At 41.3% G+C, this 23021-nt stretch overlaps 1 long non-coding RNA gene across 1 annotated transcript in view; it reads left to right on the top strand.

Annotated features, from left to right (window-relative positions):
* The first annotated feature begins 703 nt into the window (after positions 1–703).
* LOC309391987 overlaps positions 704–23021 on the top strand; it is a 47476-nt gene continuing 25158 nt past the window's right edge. The window contains exons 1-2 of the long non-coding RNA XR_014175371.1: positions 704–859; positions 4770–4840. This is a non-coding gene — a long non-coding RNA (uncharacterized lncRNA). The remainder of the gene's footprint in view (positions 860–4769; positions 4841–23021) is intronic.

The following is a 23021-nucleotide window of genomic DNA, read 5'->3' as shown; positions in this document are numbered from 1 at the left end:
GTAAAATGCTTTTTAGCTCAACTAGGCTTAATTTCGGGAAAAGGATATATAGCCTGTTTTTAAGTTTACAGCCTTAAAAAAAATAACAACTAATAACATGTATTTAAGAAGAGGTGTAATTTTTAATTTCTGTATTATTGTGTTTTTAGCAATCAAGCTGGTGTGAACTGTTGATAAATCAGGCCTGTAATCTTCTAACACACTCCCTGGGCTTTGAATTTAAAACCATCTGGACACTATGACAGTGTTCTATTTATTACACACAAATGCTTGGATACTACTGGTGCATAAACAATAATTAAGCACACAAGGCAGCCATGCATGCCAGATTTGCTAGAATTATCCTTTGAGTATCTGAGATTTTCCATGCCAGTGAGCTTATGGAGGCAGTGGCTGGTGATTAAACATTAATGATTTATGGTGCAAGCAGGATTCATTTACTGCTTACTGAAATATGTTTGACAGCTTTTCTGTGATTTCCCAAGAATTAGTACCTTCAACAGCTATTTTTCCCCCAGAGTAGTTTTCTAAATTGCTTTCAGCAAAGGTATGACAGAGCAATAATTGCTGATAGCCTCAGTTCTAATGATGTTTTGATTGATCAGAGCCATGGACTTTTAAAAGTCCAAATGTGGAATAGTATAAAATATATTGGTTGCCCATTCAGCAGGTTGAAATGCTTGGACAGAAATCATGTGTGCACCCTCACTTTTTACATTGTATTCCATAGACTTCCTCCTACCCAATGATAAACTGCTTTTTAAAAAGATGTGACTGGACCCTTGAAAGAAATTGTGGACAAACCTTGCCTACTGCTGACCTTTTCACTTCCAAAAGCTAGCATAAATTAAGGAGGGAGGTAAGTAGAAGAAATCCCAGGAATCTTCTTAGACTTAGAGCATTTCACTAAATACATTTAAATACATTAAATAAACATACATTTAGTCTATCATAAAGGATATTAAAATTTTAATTTGAAGGGATATATTACCTAGACAGAATCAATTGCTTACATCCTCAAAATTCAAAGTTAATGGAAGGCTTATTTCTATTTCTATTCCATTATTCTTTTTCCTTTGGTCCTTGCTATTTCAATAGTTGTGTAGAGAGTAGAGGAGCTTTTTGCCCAGTTATCAGATGTATCAGTCTTACCAGGTAGACCACAAAACCAGATGAACTACCAGATAAACTTACCATTGTAAGGCAAAGGACCCTGAGATTTTCAGGTGGAAAGTTGACAGCCTGGGTTCAAGACCCAAATGTTGCATAAAGGGGTGAGTAACATACTCCAGCTCCTGCCTGCCTAGCAGTTTGAAAGCATGCAAATAGGTACCACTTTCGTGAGGTGGTAACACCGTTCCATATGCTTGGTGGATAATCATACTGTCTTTGGATAATGCTGGCTCCCTGCCTAAGAAATGGAGATGAGCACCACCCACTAGAATTAGACACAGCTGGACTGGGGAAACCTTTACCTTTACAATAACAGAATCTTGTAAGTCTGAAAGTACAATTCTCCCACTCTCAACTTTTCAGCCTGACAACCTTCTGAGGATTCCTTCTGAGTTTCTTGATCTATCCACTATACAGCTGTGAGCTATACTATCTCTCATCTGACAGTTCCCTAGGCAGCATATTTTTAACACATCTCTCAAGGTCTTTCCCATATAGTATTATGGATGGATAGTAAAAGAGGATTTATAGTATAGAAGATTTCCAATACAGAAGATATCCATAGAATATTGGTTTTCAAGGCAGATGAATTCAGATTGATGTATAAGAGAAAACAATACTTTTTAAAAAGGTAACAAATAAATAAACGACATGAAGGTTTTGTAATTTTAATTGGTTTGTTGGTCTATCACTTTTCCTCATGCTGCTTCTTAGATGAATATGATTCATTGAAATATGCCAGATAATGCAGTGAGAGTGCATTAAATGAGAGTGAATTGGTATTATTTTTGCATAGAGTCATAGACGTCTTTCCTACAACAACCAAGAAAGTAAGAGCATATAATTAACTAAAAACTAAAATGTGTGCTCTTGTTGAAGAGCCAGATTAAACTTTCTCCAAACCCATTTAACTATGGTGAAAACACATCAAATGAATTCTGTGCCGGATCAAGTATCGCCCAGCTCAACAAGAGTCACATTGAATACTGTGGCTTCTAGATGTTCAGCGAAAAATGTGCTATGGGGCTCAGCAAGACAAACAAAAGCTTTTCAATCTTCGCTGCTTTCATGATTCAGGACCAATCAGACATTATTTGACATCATGTACAATTGAAAAACCTGAAAGCAAAACCCAATTCAGAGGAAGGAATAGATATTTCATTTAAAAGGAGATCAAATGAGGATGTTCACTAATAAAGTGATCAATTATCTACATTTGGCAAAAGAACAGAAATTACAGTAGAATGCGTATCAGTTCCAACTGTGATATAAAATGTAAGACTTTAAAGCTTCATTAAAGTTGGAATGTAATGATACTGTACCATATGCAGATCTGCATTTTTCTCGGCATCTTCAATCTGGTTTCTTCTATTACGTTACATGTTTAATCAAAGCATTAGCGGAATCTTCAATAATTGGCAAATAAGGTGACTATTTAAAGCAAAACCATATTGTTTGATTTTCTAACCCCCTATTGAGTTAAAGGTTCTTCTGCCTGCAGTACTATTTATATTTCCAAAATAGCTAGCAACATAGAATAAAGCTGTTAGTAAAGACATTTGAAGAACTAATATTTCTAAATGTGAATACCGTATTATAGTTTGGGGACTATGTTTAAGGCAGTAGAGTCTCTGACAGAATTCTTCTAATGCAAGGATTGGGAACCTGGGCACCATATAAAGTTGCTAAACTTCACCTCTGAGCAGCACTCAGAACCGTTGCCCATGTTTGGCAAAGAATGAAGAACCACAAGTTTTCCATACCTACTTTAATAAATGGTAGAACTTAAAAATAGGCTTGAAGAAATCTTAGAAAAAATTTTAACAGGAAAAATCTCAGCCCAAACCACTGCTAAAATCATATATTGAAACAAATGATTCAAATAATTTTTTTCACTTTTCAGGTTAGTCTTCCTTTAAACTCAACTAATCTTGCTTGCCCAAGTGCCAGAAGCTAGAGGGGTTATAGATGGCAACAGAATGCTTTATGAAATAAACTTTCAAGAGGGCAAATGAATGCCATTGGAAATATTTCGATTTTAATGGTTATAATTAACAAGAGCACAGTCCCACAATTGTTTGTTTTTGGAAATTATATTCTTGCTGCTATTTGAAAATGTTTAAACTTTGCAATGAAAAAAAATAGCAGTCCCCTTTCTCTCCTTCCAAGTATATAACTTGACTCATACATTGCTTAAATGCTGGCTGTTATTCTGACTTCAACCCCATGTTGTGTGTTCTGCAGGAGATACAGGAGATCTGTGTACTCTTCTGAAATGTCCTAATATGTTTTGATATATTATATAAGCGACAATATAAAATTAAAGTGCTCTTTATTAACATTATGCAAACCTTTTGAAGTAAACATTTCAGGACATGCAATTCTTTTCATGGATTATTAAAGCAGCCGTGTTTTTTCTATCTAACCATTTGTCCCAATACTATCAATAACAACTATTTGTCCTCTTGTTTCATCCTTCCTTGAGGCTATTCTAGTTGCCTCGAAAAAATAGCAATTGGGACTTAGAATTATGGGATTAAGTCCAACAACATGAGGAGCGTTAAAAAAGCCGACCAACTGAATTGCAGAGAAGGGTTGCTTCTAAAGGGACATGGCCGGAATTCAAGCTTCTGATCTGCTGGAAGGCTGGAAGAAGCTGCCTAGTGGCAACATATAATTACCAAATATCACAGTGAAATAAATGATTGGCTTATTTTACTTTGTCTTGAAAGTATTTATAGGGAGGTGAGGGTATATTTCACCTTTTAAAGGCTGCCTGTCCCCATTTCACAAGAGATTGTGAAAGGAAAGGAAACACAGCTACCCAATTTCAGTAATCTTGCTGCTGAATTTAGCCTACACAATCTTGGTTTACTGGGAGGTTGCAAATAGACTTCTTGGGTCTGCAGCAGTGGTGGGTTCCGAGCAGTTGGAGCATCGAAGGGCGGTGGGTGCGCATGCGTGTGCAGCGCGCGTTGTTGAGGTGGATGCCTGGTCCTGTCACAGCGTACCGGTTGCGACAGGATCCAGAACCCACCACTGGTCTGCAGGCTATACTGTATGCGCGCGCGCATACGCACAAAATCTTTTATATACATATAAAGACACATGCAAATGCTCAAATGCAAGAGTACATGTGCATCCACCCAAGCTTACATTTTAACGTCTGTGGCATTTTGAAATGGCACTTTAGATAATTCTAGATTGTTCAATCTATTATTTGAAGACTACTAATGGTCAAATGCAAATTTCTGTTTTGAGCTCTGACATTTATAGGAAAGAGTAATGGAATGGAATGGTATTCTCTCTATCTGTCTTTGTAATAAAGGTAAAGGAAGAACTTTATTTTGTACTTTTATAATGCCAGCTATATGAAGATGCTTTAGCTATTAGAAAAATCAATTTCAGAATAACTTTAGGAAGCTTTCAACTGACAGTCATAAATACAGTTTTAATGAACAAAGTATAATTCAATAACTTTCCGGTCAGGATTTTGACATTTTTGTATGAAAGGAAGACACCTAAAATATACTATAATTATTGGAACGCCAGCAGAGTGTGATTACTGTCTGCTTTCATCCTTTTAACCTGAACAGCCATCTTCAATTCAATGCAGAAGAATTTTATGTTGTAAGACAAAGACTTGGCTGAGCTCTTGGAGAAAATGGTGAGTTACCACTTCAGTTACAGCTTTACAGCACAAACCCCATTTGTTTTAGAGCAATAAGAATGACCTTCCTTCCTTCCTTCCTTCCTTCCTTCCTTCCTTCCTTCCTTCCTTCCTTCTTCCTTTCTTCCTTTCCCTTTCCCTTTCCTTTTCCCTTTCTTAAAATTCATGTGTAAACATATATAAACAAATATATATTTCACTAAGGGTATATCCATTCCTCTCATTGTATTTATTTTTATGTTACTTTCTGTTTTGTTTTGGGTCATTGTATCTGTTTTTTAATGCCCAGAGCCAATGTTGAGTTGCACAAGTTTATAAATCTAAATTATACATTTAAAATCCACTTAGTACCAGTTTTACTTTTCTAAAATATAACCCTTCTATTATTTAATAATAACAGGATTGGTTTTATAGAGAAATCTAATATTTTTTATTCTTCCTTAATCAGATAGCAATGCTCAATTCATAATCAACATCCTGATGCAGTTTAAATCTAGTTATATTTTTTAAGGTTGTATCTGTCAATGGTTGCTTCCCCCCTAGGTTTGTGATTTGATTTTAGCCTCTTGGGGCTGACAGAAAATGAGAATAAAGTTACTGGATATAAAGCTGAGGGCTGGAGGTTGAATTGTGAGGGTGATTGGCCTTGTGTTTGGGATGAAGGATACTTTCATTTTTAATTATGTTTTTTTATTGATTGTTTGGAGTCACCCAGAGTCATCGTATGAGATGGACAGTGTAGGAGAAGAGCAGGCAGAACCTGAGGGTCAGTGGTGGGTTTCAAAATTTTTTAGAACCTCTTCATTAGGTGTGGCCTGCTTTGTGGGAGTGGCTTGCCAGCCATGTGACTGGATGGGCATGACCAACTTGTAAAATGTGGTGAAACTCAACAATGCTCTTGCTTAGCAACCAAAGTGTTGGCTCAGAAACTCTGGTATTTGAAGCACGCAAGTCTTAAAGCTGTCATGTTACAAGACCCTTGCACCTAACCCTAACCCTTTAGAGAAAAAAAAAACCAGGGGTGTTCAAACTTGACAGCTTTAAGACTTGTGGACTTCAACTCTCAGAATTCCTCCTTCGCTCTTCATCTTGATGATGTGCGGACGGGTGTGGGGGGAGCTGGAACTGGTTCTAAATGGCACTGTAGATTTGTGGAACTTCTTCTATAGAAGAGGTTAGAACTGGCAGGAACCCACCCCTGCTGAGGGTGCAATGAAGAGAGAACTCAGCCTAGAATCGTTATGTGTCCACAAACACTCCAAGTCTATTCTCCCCTCTTGAATCCCATTAACTCATATCTAGTGCCAATTTAATGCTGATTATTAGTTGACCAGATTCTCATCTAGAGGCTTGAGCAGTAAATCTGAACTGGTCCTAATAATAAACCAATAAATCTTCTGACCCTGATTCTTTGTACCTGACAGGTAGCATATAAGTCCTGTATATAAGTAAATAAACAGATAAATAAATTGTGATTGGCGTGTTGTCCAGTTCTTAAGTGCCAGTATCAGTGACTTGTTCTGTGATCTGATCAGCTGATCAGATCAGCCAGTATCAGCCAGTGGGATTCTAACTTAGCTACATAAGGTGGGACACTTGTGTCTGGATGCAATTCAAAATGCTAATCAGAAATCTCTCTATGGCTAGTAGCCAAAAGGCCTAGAGGTCTGCCTTCTGTAATCACAATTCATCTGTCCAATTTGTACATCCTGGGAAAAATAATTGATGGTCCTCCATTCAAACACATATAGGAACAGAAGCTAGAGGTGTTACTTTTTTAGGAATGTCTACTCCATGGAATAACTTCCCCCTAAATATTACATATTTTCCCCACCACTGTGTTCTATCAGAAGCTTTTAAAATGAAATTATTCAGGAAGTTCTCTGGTGAGTATTAAGTTGCTTAATTAAGTTATTTATGATTTTTGGTTTTATGTTTTCAATGTAATTTTAAGTGTATCATAAACGTTCTGCTTTAAATGTGTAATTACTATAAACCACCAAGAATGTGTCGAAAGGTATTTTTTCAAAAGACAACTGGACTTTGTTTTTCTTGGTTTCAGTTTTTTTTACTACCGGATCTGTGGGCGTGACTTGGTGGGCATGGTGTGGCTTGGTAGGCGTGGCTTGGTGGGTGTTGCAGGGGAAGGATACTGTAAAATCTCCATTCCCACCCCACTCCAGGTGAAGGTTACTGCAAAATCCCATTCTCTCCCGATCAGCTGGGACTCGGGAGGCAGAGAATAGATGGGAGAAGGGCCAGTCAGAGGTAGCATTTACTGGTTCTCCAGACTACTCAAAGGTTCCACTACCAGTTCTCCTCTGGTCCAGTTGCCTTTTGAAAAAGCATCTTTGGGATAACCATGACCTGGATGACTGAGAATCTCCATAGATATTCACCAAGAATGTGGTGATTGTGGCAGATATACACTTGATGAATATTTTAAAAATTCAAAAGTAAATACTAACATTCTTGATAAAGTAACATTTATTCTGTAAGTATAAATGACTGCTCCTTAAAGAGCAAACAACTTGAGGCTAATTGCAACAACTTTACATTGTGTGTGTGTTTCCCTTTCTGTGCTTCATATGTATAGCTAAACATAAAACAAATTAATTAATTGATTATCTGATGTGTAAAAAGCCCCCAGTGTAGAATTCTGTAATGGTATTGATCTGCTGACTAGAATCACATACATAATGCAAACTGCAAGGTTACAGAGCAATATAATTTGCCTTCCTTTAATAGAAATTTATGATGTATCTGTTCAGAGAGCTTAGAAATAAATGAAGTGATTTCACAAGATAACTAGCACAATGTTTTATTTCTAAAAATCTATGATAAAGATGTAAATGCAGACTAATTCTCCCTTGTATGTGTAGGAGAGCAAAATTCATCTAGAATATACAATGGCTGAATGAGTGCAAAGCTGGGAGTAAAGGCAGCTATAATCAAAGTCAATTTAACAATGCTTTATTTTCAATAATAAATATGTAGAATTTACTACAGTAGTAAACCAGTTCAGATCATTTCAATCCTAGTTCAATCTTTGGATCATTTGACATACTGTTGAAAGCAGGATTGTAATAGGCTTCAGTCTCCCTCAAGAAGCTGTTTTTATTGATTCTTAGCCTGGAATAATTTATAAACTTACTTGAGAGTTTGTCCTTTTGAATTCAGTGGGACATAATACTGAGCAGATAGGTCTTTGATTAGCTAGCTACAGTAGTTACTTGTGGACTGCATGGCATAACAATTAAGTGGACATACAACTTCTTTGAAAAACATCATCAAAGAATAACCAATACATTGTTGATCAAACCTGTATAATGAATGGAGCATGAGAAGGTTTAGCCCTGAATCTTGTAGTTAACTTGGATAAAGAGATGAAAGGGATATCCATCCATCCATCCATCCATCCATCCATCCATCCATCCATCCATCCATCCATCCATCCATCCATCCATCTATCTATCTATCTATCTATCTATCTATCTATCTAATTAAATGTATATACTGCCCATCTCTCTGTCGAGTGACTCTGGTAATATTCAAGAAGGTTCTTGGATAAGAAGCGAAACATCTTCAAAGAAAAATAAGGAAGTCCAGTTGCCACTTGAAAAGGTGCCTTTGGGGTTAACAAGGAATATAAGCAATTAACACATGATAATAGCTTGAGAGCACATCTAATCAGCAATTTAGTTAAATCTCAGACAGCTGACCATTATTAGGGATTTTTAAAAAGTATGACAGAGTGCCTAGCAGGCAGCACCTGGAAATTTGGACAGTTGACCTTTTGCTAAATACATTTTTATGGTAAAATCTTGTTTCTAGTGTCCCTTTTTGCTCAGTGGGCATCTGATTAGTGAGAGCATGATGCCTTTTTATCTTAATTGTTAGGTGTAGGAATAGAAATCATTGAACTGTGGCATAGGAGGGTATCTCAGAGGACTTCTAATGCAACTTTCTGCCTAAGGCAGGAATATCATGTCAGACCAATGGCTTGCCTGTTCCATTTTTGTAAATGTCCCCTGATGAAGCACCCATGACTTCAGGAGGCAGCTGTTTATTGCTCAATAACTTTCACACCAGCAAATTCCTTCTTATCTTCAGTTTGGATCTCTTCCTGTATAGTTTCAACCCACTGATTGTTGTCTTACTCTTGGGTACCATGGATAATAAATGCTCACCCTCTGCCCTGTGACATTCCTTCATGTTACAATCCCAGTTGGAACTTCTGTGATTAAGTGATGCAGTCATTAAGTGACTAACACTTGATTTTACAATCTTTTTTTGCCATGGTTAAGAGAATTAGCACAGTCATTAAGCAAATCAGGCAGTTGTTAAGTGAACCCAGCTTCCCTCATTGACTTTACTTGTTGGAAGCTAGCAGGGAAGATCTCAAATGACAACCACATGCCCCTGGGTGCCATCATAAATACATGCTGCTCCTCAAGTGCCCAAATTCAGTTATGTGACAATGGGGAATGCTATATGATCGCAAGTACAAGGATCAGTCATAAGTCACTTCTTCACTGCTGTTGTAACTTTGAACAGCTGCTAAACAAATTATAGTAAATCAAGGACCCCCTGTATTACAAGACTGCTCTACCATTTGTGCTTAGCCTTCTTTTCTTTAGGCTAAACATACCAAGTTCCTTTAAATGCTCTTTCTGGATTTAGCCTCCAAGTGACATGATAGTAAGTGAACTTGGAGGCTAAATCCAATGATGACCACTTAAAGCAGGGCTGTCAAACTCCCGGTCCATGGGCCACAGCAGAGTGCTACAATTGACAATGCAGTTTGATGCCACATCAACAGAGATATAGTGTCAAGATCACAGCATGCGATAGTATCACTCTGCTTCACTGGTTAGATTACACCTGGGTCACGTGCTGGCCATGCACACACCTGTTTTAGCAAAAGGGAAAAAAGTCCCAATATGTCACGTGATGCTGCTGTGACAACATGGGTTTTACACTCCTGACTTAACGGAACTTGATAAGTTTAGCCTAAAGAAGAGAAGGCTAAGCAGGTACTAAGGCTAAGTCCCCTACTTTTTTGTCACTCTTCTCTGTACTCTGTAATTCATCAGCATCCATTTTATATTGTGGTTTGCAGAACTAACATACTATTCCAGGTGTAATCTAACCAGTAAAGCAGAGTGATCTTAACACTATATCTCTGTTGGTGCGGCATCGAACTGCATTGTTAATTGTAGCACTCTGCTGTGGCCCATGCTTTATCTGTTATCTACTAGGACATCCATATCCTTCTTGCAAATATTTCTGAGCCAGGTATCACCATTTTGTACCTGTGAAGCTGGTATATCCTGCTTGAATGCTGAACCTTTCATTTTTCATCACTATACAATATTTTTACTTTACTTTACTTTACTTTATTTCATATTTCTAGACCGCCCCCTCTCCCAAAAGGGACTCGGGGCGGTGTACAGTCAAGCTAAAACACAAATAGTATACATATTAAATACATAAATACATAAATACATAAATAGAGGAGGCTATATAAAACTGTACCATCAAGTAAAGTATTAAGAGCCAATTTAAAAAACAACCCCTAAAAATACCCCAAATAATTGAATTTAAAATAATTACACCATAAAATTCCCCAATTAAAATATCTGCCAGGAGGTAAGATAAAACTATGCGTGGGCCAGGCCGGCTAATCGAAACAGGTGAGTCTTTAGTTTTTGTCGGAAGGAGCGGAAGTCGGTGGTAGTTCTAATGTCGGGGGGGAGGTCATTCCAGAGGGTTGGGCCCATCACAGAGAAGGCTCTACTCCTAGGCACCGCCCGTTGACATTGCTTGGTGGACGGCACCCGGAGGAGTCCCTCCCTGTGAGAGCGAATTGGTCGCAGGGATGTATGCGGTAGGATGCGATCCCGCAGGTAGCTAGGTCCTGTGCCATGGAGCGCTTTAAAGATGGTGATCAACACCTTGAAACGCACCCGAAAAACCACAGGCAGCCAGTGCAGCTCACGCAGGAGAGGTGTTATGTGGGAGTACCTGGTACTCCCCGTGATGGCCCGCGCGGCTGCGTTCTGAACTAGCTGTAGTCTTTGGGCGCGTCCCAGGGGAAGCCCCATGTAGAGGGCATTGCAGTTGTCCAGACGAGACGTCACTAGCGCATGAGTGACCGTGCGTAGGGCATCCCGGTCCAGTAGGGGACGCAATTGGTGCACCAGGCGAACCTGGTGGAACGCCCCCCTTGCCACGGCTGCCACATGGTCGTCCATCGACAGCCGGGCATCTAGGAGGACGCCCAAATTGCGTGCCCGTTCCACAGGGGGCAATTGCTCGCCCCCTATGGCCAGTGATGGTGTCAACTGGCTGAAGCGGGGTGCCGGTAACCACAGCCACTCAGTCTTGGAGGGGTTGAGCTTCAGTCTGTTGTCCCCCATCCAGACCCCGATGGCTTCCAAACACCGGGACATCATTTCGACAGCCTCGTTGGGGTGGTTTGGGGTGGAAATGTACAGCTGAGTATCATCAGCGTACAGATGACACTCAACCCCAAAACCACGGATGATCTCCCCTAGTGGCTTCACATATGCGTTGAACAGAAGGGGCGAGAGGACCGACCCCTGTGGCACCCCACAAGTGAGTGGCCTCAGGGTCGACCTCTGCCCCCCTGCCAACACACATTGCGTCAGGTCGGAGAGGTAGGAGCCGAACCACCGCAACACGGTGCCTCCAACTCCCATCCCCTCCAGCCGGCGCAATAGGATACCATGGTCGATGGTATCAAAAGCCGCTGACAGATCTAATAGGACCAGGATAGAGGAACAACCCCTATCTCTGGCCCTCCAGAGATCATCAACCAACGCGACCAAGGCCGTCTCCGTGCTGTGCCCGGGTCGGAAGGCGGACTGGCGTGGGTCTAGATATTCGGATTCGTCAAGGTGTCGCAGGAACTGCTGTGCCACCACATTCTCTACAACCTTCGCTAAGAAGGGAAGGTTGGAGACTGGACGATAATTAGCTAGCTCCATCGGGTCAAGGGAAGGCCTCTTGAGTAAGGGCCGCACCACCGCCTTTTTCAAGGCAGCTGGTAAGGACCCCTCACCCAACGAGGCATTCATCAGGCCCAGGAGCCAGCCTCGTGTCACTTCCCAGGATGCCAGTACCAGCCAGGAGGGACACGGGTCCATTAAACATGTGGTGGGTCGCAGCCGTCCACGTAGCCTGTCTAAATCCTCGGGTTCAACAGAATCAAACTCCTCCCAGAATGGTCTCACAAGACTCACTGTTGACGGCTCCTCTGGTCCACTGAAGGGGGCCCATCCGCTCCGGATCTGAGCGATTTTGTCCTGCAGATATTCCCCAAACTCCTCTGCTCTGCCCTGCAAAGGGGCTTCCCGCGTCCTCTGTGATAAGAGGGAGCGGGTTACTCGAAACAGGGCGGCAGGGCGGTTATCGGCGGACGCAATAAGAGCGGCACAGTGTCTGCGTTTGGCCGCTCTTAATGCCACAAGGTAGGTCCGTGAATAGGCTCTTACCTGTGTTCGATCAGATTCGGAGCGCGAGGACCTCCACCTGCTCTCTAGGCGTCTCCTATGGCGCTTCATCACCCTCAGCTCCTCGGTAAACCAAGGAGCCCGGGTGGGTCGTTGCCGTAGGAGAGGCCGCAAATGCGCAACCCGGTCCAAGGCCCCAGCGGCCACCCTATTCCAGGCAGCCACTAGGTCTTCTGACCGAGAGCGGGTCAGGACTACAGGGAGTGGCCCAAGCTCCGTCTGGAATCTATCCGGTTCCATCAGGCGCCTGGGGCGGTACCAGCTTGGACAGTCTGGTTCCGCCTCCTCGCGGTGGGGGGTAGAGCCAGGGAAGTCCAGCCGGAGAGATGAGTGATCTGACCATGACAGGGGGGTAATGACCAAATCCCCTATTCCCAGATCACTCGTCCACTGCTCAGATACAAAAACAAGGTCCAGTGTGTGACCACCCTCGTGTGTGGGGCCCTGAATTAATTGGGTCAGGTCCATGGCTGTCATGGAAGCCATGAACTCCCGAGCTACCTCAGATGCTTCCCCCGTCGACGTCAAGTTGAAATCCCCCATAACCACAAGTATGGGGATCTCAACTGCCATTTCTGAGATCAGCTCGAGGAGCTCGAGCAGGGCTGCTGATGTATAGCGAGGAGCCAAGTATACAATCAGCAGACCCCACTGCCTCCCTGGGCCCCATTTCACACCAAGGGACTCACACCCGGGTATCTGAGGTACAGTGAACTCCCTCGGCTCCAAGGCTTCCCGTATAACTACTGCCACCCCACCACCCTTACCCAGGGCCCGGGGCTGCTGGAATGCATGGAAACCCCGTGGGCACATTTCCACGAGGGGTAAACCGCCCTCGTGGCCCAACCAGGTCTCCATTATCCCTGCAAGGTCCAGCTCCCCCTCTGAGATCAACTCATTAATGAGGGGGGCCTTGTTGGTCACGGACCTTGCATTGCAAAGCATCAGCCTCAGGCCCTGGCTCTGTAGTTCCTGGCCACCTAGGCTGTGGGGGTTGGTACAAATGACCGGGCGTATCCAACAGCCACGGTCTCCCAACCGACCTTGCAATCTTCTCCTGTCCTCGCATCCACCCCTCCCCGCGACCATTGTAATAGGGCAACCCTCTGTTGAGATGTCCTTTTCCCTCCCCCCCCCACCACACTCACTTCCCTCCTAGACTCACCTGTTCGCCTGGCACTGGCCCCCCTCCTGGCCTGATTAACCCGCCCCCCCACCCTGGAACCCCCTAAAAAGGATAAAAAACATTTCGTTAAAAATCCCCTTAGCTTCTGCTTCCTCCACCTCTCGGGGTTCACAAACCCGTCATCAAGGCGGGCCCCTGAAAGAGCCAAGGGCCATGCCTGCGAGAGAGGGGACTCCCGCAGGAGGAGCAGGTCTGACCTCAAATAAATGTTGCTAAAAAACACGATGGAGTCAAGGTGCTGCAGATGGTGAATAGTCAGTCAGTGGCCAGGGTCTCAAAAGAAGGTGAAGGCAGTGTCCTGTTTGTACTTGGATAAAGGGGCAGAAAATGACCAAATATCTGAGTGATGGAAAGGTGGCAAAGGGTGGGTGGCAGTTTTAGATGGTCCTAGGTAGGTGGGAGTTCATAGATGGTATCCGAGTGGTGGAAAGGTGGCAAAGGGTGGGTGGCAGTCTTAGATGGTCCTAGGTGGGTGGGAGCTCATATATGGTGATGGTCCTCAATGGGTGGGGGCAAGCGTTCTTGGCCCGGGCGCTGCTCCGGCCTGTCCATGGCCCTAATGCAGGGCTTCTAGCGGCCTCCGGTGTCCTGGGCCTCCCCCAGCCTCCATTCCACATCTTCCTGCTCACAGCTCTCATGGCTCTCACCCAAAATCCTGATATTCTCATGGCTCTCACCCAAAATCCTAGTATTCTCATGGCTCTCACCCAAAATCCTAGTATTCTGGTATTCCTGGCGTCCATGACGTTTCTTTCAGCGTCTCCTGCTAGCGCCGGCTGGCCTGAGGGCACAGGAACCGCTGGGGGATGCCGAAACCGCAGCGGAGCCCCCTGGCAGCGGCGTCGCTCCTCTCACTCCTCTTGCTTTTCCCGCCGCCACCGTCGCCCCATCTGCGTCGGCACGCGCCGCGCGCCATCGCCATTGCCAGCCTCTCCCCGCTCCGCTCTCTGCTCCACGCTTCGCTCCGCCTTCCGCCTTTCCACCTTTCCGCCTTTCCGCCTTTCCGCCTTTCGCCTTTTGCCTTTCCTCCGGCCTCCCGACCACCCTGGCGGACCAGAATAGGTCCAAGGCAAGCCAGGGTGGTCGTGCAGTCTGACTCCCGGCCCTCAGGTGGAACGAGGGCCGGCCGCAGCAGCCCCTTCCTCCATCGGGAGCTCCTCGGCGTTCTCGGAGCTCAGGAGGCGACCACCATCACCGGAAGCTCCTCCTCACAGGACGTCCACTTTTGTTGGACGGGACCCAAATTTTAATTATGTTGAGATTCTTTGAAATGATGCACCTACCTTCTGAAATGGGGATGTCAAACTGGCGGCCCATGTGCTAGATGCGTCACGCATAGGCCACACCCACTGCAGATCCATGAAGGGAAAAAAATGTCACGAAATTTCACGAAATAGCGACATGACGCTGTGAGTTTGACATCCATGTAATCTGAAATATTACCATTTTCTTTCAGCTTTGTGTCATCTGCTAATTTTGTAAATGTTCCTTCTATTACTTCATCTAAATCATTTACCTTAAAGGTTACTCAATTCAGGATAGAACTCTGAGATCCCCCGTGCACATCTTCCTCCATTGGGCATGGATCCATTAAACACTATATGTTGCTATGATCTTCAACAAACTGAAAATCTATTTGGTGGCGGGACCGTCCACATTGTTACTATTTAAATAAAGTAAATAAAAATCTCAAAGGTCGGAGTGATCAGCAATAAGAGCGATTAGCAACATAGAGATACCATCTGAAAATCTTGCTCAGCAGTTCTTTTTTCTGCTGAGAAGAGAGTTAAAATGCAAAACTTACTAAACTGCACACTTATTGCCTTGGCTGGCTAAGTAACTCTTTCTCCAAAATTACTGTATATTCAAAAGCAGTTGCCAAAAAAGCCGATGTAGTCCATCAACAGAGGGATAGCATCAAGCTCATGGGAAGTGATAGTAGCACTTTATATGCACTAGTGAAACCACTTTTTGAATGTTGTATCTAGTTCTGGTCACCATGATACAAAAAGGTTGCTCAGGCCCTAGAAAGAATGCAGAGAAGAGCAACAGAATTGACAAGTGGTCTGGCTAAATTGTATGATGAACAGTTAAACTATATATGTTTAGCTTACCAAAGAGAAGGATTAGGGGTGACATTGTTACAGTTTCCTCATTTTTGAAGGGCTGTCCCAAGGAAGAGAATGTTGATTTATTCTCCAAAGCACCTGAGGGCAAGACAAGAAGCTGGAAGCTAATCTGAGGAAACCCAACTTGAAAATAAGGAGGAATTTCCTGACAGTGAGAATGATTAATCAATGAAATAGCTTGTCTCCTGGACTTATAGGTGAACCATCATTTTCAAGAAGAGTGAAGTGGACAACTTTTTGTTAGGGATGATATAAGGACTTCAGCCTTGGGCAGGGAGTTGGATTAGAAGACTTCCAATGTCCCTCCCAACCATATGATTCTACATCCTGTATGTGCAAAGGTGCCAAATATACTCTCACCACTCTTGTGCAACTCTATTACAGTTGCTTAGAGTTCATATCAAGCATTGTGCCAAATTTTCAATGCTAAACTTTAAAGAAATTCAGAAAAACAGTGACGTTGTCTGTATTGGTTGATCTCAACAAATAGCTAGATATTATTCAGTATGCCACTCTTAATTACTGAGATCTTTCTGTGGTTTTCAGTATTGCAAAAAACCTATGGGAAACTGTCTATATATATAAAGAATGATGTGACATATGTTTTATGTCCTGGAGCCTCTTGTTACCCTATGCATCTCCTGAAAAGAGTCCTAGTGCACAAAAGCATATGCCATAATAAATCTTTTCCCCCCCTATAAGGTGTCAAAGTTGCTTTTTTTAAACTTTTCATCAGCAGGTTAATATTTATTACCCTGTTAAAATACATTCTTAAAACATTCAAAAACTAATTTTTTTTATTTCTAAGGATTATTTTAGAACTGTTTTCAACGTGAGGAAATTTAACTAAAGAAATAATGGACCAACTACAGAAAATAAGCTGTTCCTTTCAGCTCAGCATTCTTTGAAAGGAATGAAGTAGAGCTTCAAACCTGGTTGAAGTGTAGTGATAAGGAAGTATTATTTCTTTGGTCTAGACAAGGATGGCTAAAAGTCATTTATGGCATGAGATTTAATAGACTTCATAATGATCAATTATATTCCAGTTGAAACTGCCAAAACATAATACAAGACAATGAAATGTCAGACACAGAAAAAAACCGTTATGTATTCTTTTTTAGGTGATAGTTGAGGTTTCTTTGAGTTGAAGTGTAATGGATATATTGAAGAATAATGCATGAATATATTTATCTTTCTGTGCAGTTGCAGAAATACCTGAATAGGATTTCTGCAGATTTACTAAATTGCATTACTTCTGTTTTATCTGGATTAAGCTTCTACAGATTATCCCTTTCCCTTATCCAATCTAGTATTGCTTCCTCCACCTATACCTGTGCTGGAATTCATCTCCTCTTTGGAATTAAGTTGCTGGGGGAGGGGGACATAGGGTTTTTCAAAATAATTATTTCAATAGTTTCTACAAACGCTGCCCAGCAAAAAAGAGAAGATCTTGGGACATTAAAAAAGCAGATGGCTGAGGGTTGAAGCAAAAGAGTGCTAACATGCATACTACAATCTAGGGCCATCTTCCTAAGGACGGCTGGAGTTATTCTAACACCATGTCTCTATATCATATTCCAAAGAAGTGCAGAGTGAACAATAACAGCTGAGGAAGCCAGGTCCTATGGAGATCTTCTGTGACTGATAGATATAACTGAGGCCAAACCAAAGGCCAGAATGAAATTAAATTGAAAATTTAATCCATCTTCCATTCTGGGTATCTGAGTTGTGGTTTTTTTCTCTCTTGAAAAAGAACATGCCTTATATATGTATGTTCCTTGACTGAAAAGGTATGAATATTTCTTGATTACTGCCAGGTATATTTTTTTTCTGTGCTAGGCACTATTCAGACTTATTTAGCTGGTCATTGTTGGAACAAAATGTTGGACTAGGTGGCCATAGCAGTGATGGGTTCCTACCAGCTTGGCCTGGAACCAGCAGTGACCCAGTCCTGCCACACCCCTTGAACCAGTTTTGCGGGCAGCGCCATAGGTGCCGCAATCTTATTTTTCAGTTCTCACATGTGCAAAACAATTTTAATTGCATTGTGCTTGTGCGTGCTGCACGCACACAAGCAAACTGGCAGTAGTGCCTGCAGGAAACCACCCTTGGGCCATAGATGAAATCCATCAGGGCTAGGTCTTATTCTAAGATGTTTATTTATTACAGCAAAGCCCATAAAGTTAACAACAATCCAGATTTTGTCCATCCTTAAGCTTAAATGTGCACAATACTTCCAAGAAGATAATTAATTCCAGAATTGTAATCTCTAGTTAGTATATTGTACTAAACGTATGGTACTTGTTCGTTTTGTCTTTATATATTTTTTTCTTTCCTACACTTAGCCTAATGTGATTGATTTATTAGTTGGTTATAGATTCATTTGCAAGCTGTTTTTTCATGGGTTTGGTAGGTGAAAATATCTGTGTCACCTCACTGACTGTCCAGAGAAGGAAAAATTATGGGTATGTGTTTAAATGCACCTTTAAAAAAAAACCTGAAATATATTCACTTCAAGAGCATATAAATTAAGTAATGAGAATTAGTGTGGACTTTTATATTGATCCAGTTAATGACTTTGAAGTGTAGATATATTAATTAGACTAGTCTGAACCTAATTATTTGATGGTCTTGGGTTTTTTTTCCTTCTCATACTTGAATAGTTACTTGTCACAGCTACTTAATTTTACAAATAAAAGAATAAAATATTTAAATATCTCTGGGGGGGGGGAAGTTTGTTTCGACCATGCAGTGATAGAAAAACTGAGTATTATAAGTAACATTTTCATCTTTTCAGTAAAGCAAACTTAAACTGCACTCAGATCTTTCAGAACTAACTTTCTCTGAGCTTATGGGTTGGTTTCCAAATGTTTGCTTACCCAGCTATGTAACATCTTCAACAGAATTTAAGGAACGTTAGTGTTGGTATTCTTCTGTTTATAAGGGTTGCATGTGGTCAGTAGTTCTTGTGATGGGAGGGTCGTGTCAGGGGAGGGTCTAGTGAGAAGTCAGGTGTGAATCATGTAATGTGACGATTTTGTGATGGGTTTTGTGAGGGGTCAGGTGTGAGTCATATCAGGTGAGGGCCATCAGCAGGTGTGGTGCTGGTTGGAGGGGTTCTGGGCTAGTTGAAGTTGGTGCTGTTACTGTTTGGTTGTGGGTTGATTTGAATTCTCAGGGGTTCATAGGCTAGTTGTAGGCTGGTGTGTCCGTTGATGGAATTACTTGTGGAGTGCCAGGCTTCAATAAACTTGCAAGTGCGATGGGTGGTAGCGTGGTCAATGATTCTTGTATTGCTCCAATTGAATTGGTGCTTTTCAGTGTCGGTGTGAGTAGAGATTAGGAATTTGGGATCATAGCATTTGTCTGCCAACTGGTGTTCATGGATCCTGGTTTTTCAGTGATGTGATGTTTGTCCCACATAGAATTGGTTGCAATTGTTACAGTTTATTTTGCAAATTACATTGTTTCTTTTGTCCTTCTATATATTGTCTTTGGTTTTAGATAATTCCTGGTAGAATGTGGCTTTGGGTTTGTGGGCTGTTGTTATTTCTAGAGGCTGGATAAGTCTGGCTGTCATTTTTGACACCCCTTCTGTGTATGGTAGGTTTAGTTTTTGTGTAATGGTAGATTGGTGGCACATTGTGGCCCGGGTGCTGTGTGTTGGCTGCAGCACCACAGCTCTAAGAAAAGTGGAAGGGAAACAGCTGCTTGATGTCTTTCTCCACAATGACTATCCAAACAACTTTTAATTCCAATACACAGCACCCAAACCACAATGTTTGTAGAGAAATATAGCTTGGTAAGATGAAAAGTATCATCCCTTTGTCCCAATTCTCCAATATTTTGATTAGAAGCCAGGCAGAATTATGACAAGTTATTCCATCTATAATAGATTCACAGCTGTTCTAGAAAGGACAATATTTTCTGAACTTTTTCTGACTCCCTGCTAGCTTTTTTTTTTTTTTTTTGATAAATAGGATCCTACAGAAGTGAAGGGGGATGAAGGAGAAATGAGAAATTATTGGTGGAAATGACATGCACACATTCTTGTCTAGAGTCTACAGTTCTGTCAGAAAGAAGAAAGATGATAGGGGAAAGCTAAGAAGAGCAGCTGAATCATTCTCGGACTGAGAAGGAGAAAAGCTGAATCAGAAAAAAAACCTCACTCTTTCTATGAAAGAAGTAACAAAACCATAAACCATAATATGAGACAGAGGTGAAGATGCTGTGAAGTGTTCTATCCATCTGGAATCTCCAAGAGACAGAAACAGAATAATAACTGAGAACGACTGGCAGAAAAAAAATCTAAACCTGAAATGAAAGCCTGATTGAAGAAATTCCTGCAGCACTTAAAATAAATATTGGCAAAGATTGAGGGATGTAGGATTAGTTAACAAAGCTAAATAAAATATAGATAAATACATAGGCTAATAGGAAAGCACATGTGTTTATTTATTTAAGCAATTTATATGCTGCTTATATTAAAGTGATGATCCTGACCAGCATACAAAAGGTTAAACCCAGTAGTAAACAATCAATTAACAGCTACCACATAATTAAGGTCCGAGGTCAAGGAAAAATAAATATTCTCAGTGAAATAACCACTAGTAAATCGTATTAATGTCCCAGCCTAAATTCCTACAGGAACACCCAAGTGGCTGGCTGGGGAATTCTGGGAGTTGAAGTCCACAAGTCTTAAAGTTCCCAAGTTTGGACACCCCTGGATTAACAGAATAGGAGAGAGGCTACCTGAATTTCCAGGGAATATGTTGTTCTACAAGGCAGATTCTGAAACTTGGAAAAATGATTCCCAAGTCCAATAGGTTTACACTGCTTCACTGCTTGGTAGAAGGAGTCTAAAAGCATGGTTTGTCCAATCTTTTGGTTTGCTTGGCCCATACTGAGTGAAGAAGAATTGTCCTTGGTCACATATAAAATACATAATGTAGTTAATATATACAAATACACTTCCCTTTTAAAATTATCTTGTGGGATTATCCAGGGAGTTAATGGTTGGACAACCTAGTCTAGAACATGTCCTCCCTCTCAGATCTGATGGGGAGAGCAGAAACAAACATAACTGATCATCAAACAGACTGTCCCTATGTCATATAAAGCTTTAAATGTCACAAGCAGCACCTTGAATCGTACCCAGACCCCCCCCCCCGCCCGAGCGACTGATGTAGCAGTATTATATGAACAGAACATGATATTGCCTATATAGCATTGCATTCCGGTCTGAGGCAAGCATTAAAAAAATTACCTGATGGAAATTAACCCATCCTGCTTTCTTTAAACAATGCATTTTGCTTCTGAAATGGAAGATGTTAATTCTAATTTATATTCCTAAAGATTGTCCGAAAGGAGCCTCTCTCTTTATTAGCGCAAGGTTCATATGTAACCTTTTAAAATATACATTCTCTCTAGTATTCTGTGAAAGAAAACCTTTCTAGTCATACATTTTACAATGATTATTTCACTTCCTAGGTGGTTAAGTTTTCTTGGCCTGCAGCCTGATGCTTTCCAACTGCCATATGAAATTTTGCTGAAACTGCCAGGAATTACAGTGCCTGGTGTGTCTTATTATAATAAGACTTTTTAAAGGAGAAAAAGACCATCTGTCTCATATTATTTATCATCCTTCAGTTAAGCTTAATCCCTTTTCTTGGGTTTCCATCATACATTCTACATTGAGTGTCTTCATAATAAGAAGTAGACATGGTTGTCATATTTTCACATGTCTCTAGATATCTAATTTATTCCCACTTTCCTGTTTTAAAGATAAAAAGAGCAAAATTCACTGGTATATGACAGCTTGACTAATACTTTTCATACTTTCTTTTTCCATTTGGATATTATTAAAAACAATAATAATGAAACCACTCTTAACCTATATATAAAATCATCATTTACATTGGGAATGAATGGATAACATCATCAGCATCAAAACATCATCTTTCAAATTTGTGAATCTCTTTCAGGTGTCTGCAGGATGCAATCACATTAGGGAAGCTTTGTATCTTTTATTCACTTCAAAGCAAGGGTGAAATGCTCTGAAGTCTGTTACTAGTCGCTTCGTTACCGGTTCGCGTTGGGTGAACTGGTAGTAAAAAAAAAAAAATGCTAAAAAAAGTAAACAAAAAAATTCCGACGATCAGCTGTGCGACAATCAGCTGTGCCGCACGATTTCTAGCATTGAGCCAGACTGGACAGGTAGCATTTCACTCTTGCTTCAAAGGGATGATGCTTAGGTTGTTTTTGTCGATGTGGTGGAAAATGCACCTGACATGGGAGGTGGGAATCTGGTCAAGAACATCATGGTTTCCCAGGGAGGAGGCAAAACACTTCGGAGAGAAGCCCAAAATAAGAGCGTGCATATCCCTGAGCTGATTGGGGGAGGCAGAAAGATGTTCAGGGTAATCAGAATTCTGGGAGTTGAAGACCACACGTCTTCAAGCTGCCAAGGTTGAGAAACATGTATTGGGCCATTCAAACCAGCTTGCAAAAGAGGCGTACAAACTGGCTAAGCATATAGCAGAACCAAATTTAAACCAAGAGCAGTTTAAAACTGTCCAATGTTCAAACATTTAATTATTACAATGCATTTGCTGCTATCTTCGGAGGAGATATTCATAGATGGATACAAATAACATATTTCTGTCCTACTTAGATGTCATTCAGATGTGTGGATTTCAATTCTTATAATTCTCAGCAAGGGGCATATTTATCAAAAGTTCCAAACACCTGGAGGACATATATATTAGAAAATAGAATTTCATTCATCATTTTTGACTTTCAATAGCTTTTTTAATGTCTGAGTTTCTCTAGATGACATGAGTTATAACTATGGAATACACATTATTGTTATTTCTTTGTGATTGTAGGCAGTGCATATGACAATAAATGTATACAGGAAAACTGTAAGGAATCATACAGAATATACGTACTCAGGTGGAGACAGTAATCGCCCTCATCTTATTTCTTTTAGTATCAAATACTACAGGATTGAATTGCCCCACATGCATGTGTACTATGCACAAAAATAATGAAACATCAGGAAAATCTCCCCACATTTTTAAACTGAGAAACTTGGAGAAAAGAATTGCTATTCAGATATTATTCTCATACCTAAACATTGAATTGGATTGGATTGGGTCTGTTGGCTCCATATTGATGTTGGAGTATCTCCTGCCGAGTCCCAGACTCAAGGGTTCAGAAGAACAATGGAAAGCTTATGTCTATGTACATACTCTGCTGAATATGCTAAGCATCAGACTGGAAAGGGTGAGTTCTAATCCTGCCTTGGGCATGAACGCAGCTGA

This window comes from Natrix helvetica (assembly GCF_964273705.1).
Source record: "Natrix helvetica genome assembly, chromosome: 4".
Taxonomy (NCBI): domain Eukaryota; kingdom Metazoa; phylum Chordata; class Lepidosauria; order Squamata; family Natricidae; genus Natrix; species Natrix helvetica.
The sequence above is the reverse complement of the archived record's forward strand: the minus strand, read 5'-3'. Positions and strand labels throughout refer to the sequence as shown.